Below are 1,468 nucleotides of genomic sequence, written 5' to 3' on the forward strand. Positions count from 1 at the left end.
CAAGTACTGAATCCAGGTCTTGAACAAGGGACCCCACCCTCTCACTGGGCTAAGAGAGTTTTGGTTTAGTGACTGGATCACAAACCAGTTGTTCATTAGAAGATCAGTAGGAACTTAAGGAACAAGACGTAATCTCGGGGGTAAAAGAGATATTTGATCCAGCCGTTATTACGAACAACCTGTGAAGGGTCGACTTATTAATCATTGTTAAATCATGTGGACATAATATATCTATAGTGAGGGGAGTGCAACTATGGGCTTTAGTGGAGTGACCCATTAGTTAACGAATGAGGGTTAATTCGGTATAATGAATTTAGCTAATTAATCTCAGATCATTGGATCCTGTGATTTGTAGGTCTGCGAGGTTCCACTACTAGCTCATAAATGGATTAGCTTTAGAATAGTGTGATAAGTTAATTTGAAACGTTCAAATTAGAATCAAATGAATAAGTAATTATATGAGATATAATTACACGTTTAATTTTAAGAATTAAATGGAATTGGATAATTAATATTTAAATATGATTTAAATATATGAAGGTGGATTTGTGTAAAATTAATTTAATATTCGATATTAAATTAATTAGAATTATTTAATTTGTTTAAATAATTATTTATTAATTTTATTAGAAAAATTAATGTATGAAATTAATTTTGTAAAATTAATAATATTTTCAATTTTAGAAAATAAATTGATTTTTTGAAATCAAATGAAAATTTGAAAAAGATTTAAAAACACAAAAATAGAATATTGGTTTTTTCCATTCTCATCTTCAAGTTGCTCACACTAAACCCACCTCTTTTTGCTTCAATAACACCAAGCGTGAGCTGCATCTCATGCAACCATCTTCTTTGCATGATAGTCTGCATTATATTGAGAAGATTGGAGTAGAATTGATGGATGTAATCTATAGAATTTTGCTGAAAAATTCGTATTGAAGAAGGTGTTCTTCAAGTGGGTTGAAGCGGTAAGCTCTTCTCCAAGTTCCTTTCATTAAAGCTTATCTTGAGTCCCACAACTCAATCTAAAGCTCTAAGAGAATAGCGAGGAAGATCTTGAGGTGGTCTACAACAAGATTTAGAGTAGTTTGCAGCTGAGAATCAATAATTGAAGAAGTTCTACAAAGGTAAACCCCCTTGTTCTAGCTTGATCATGCTTTAGTTACTGCCAAAATCAATGAATTAGAGTGCTTATTGATCCTTATTGCTTCCGCTGTTGCTGATACATTCTTACACATAACTGTTACTATTAGATTGTAAATGTTCATGTTCTTTCACAATGGGGTTTGGAACAATTTTCTTCCACTCATTGGTTCTCTATGTTTAAAGTTCCTTCACTTATGCCCAAAGTCAATAATTTGATCTTTACTAATGCCTTCAAAAATTTATCTTTCTTGTAATAAAGTCTTCCATTTCAGTAGTTTCTAGCAACCGTTGATATAATAACTCCATTTTAGATTATATCTTT

This window comes from Benincasa hispida, chromosome 7 (assembly GCF_009727055.1).
Source record: "Benincasa hispida cultivar B227 chromosome 7, ASM972705v1, whole genome shotgun sequence".
NCBI lineage: Eukaryota > Viridiplantae > Streptophyta > Magnoliopsida > Cucurbitales > Cucurbitaceae > Benincasa > Benincasa hispida.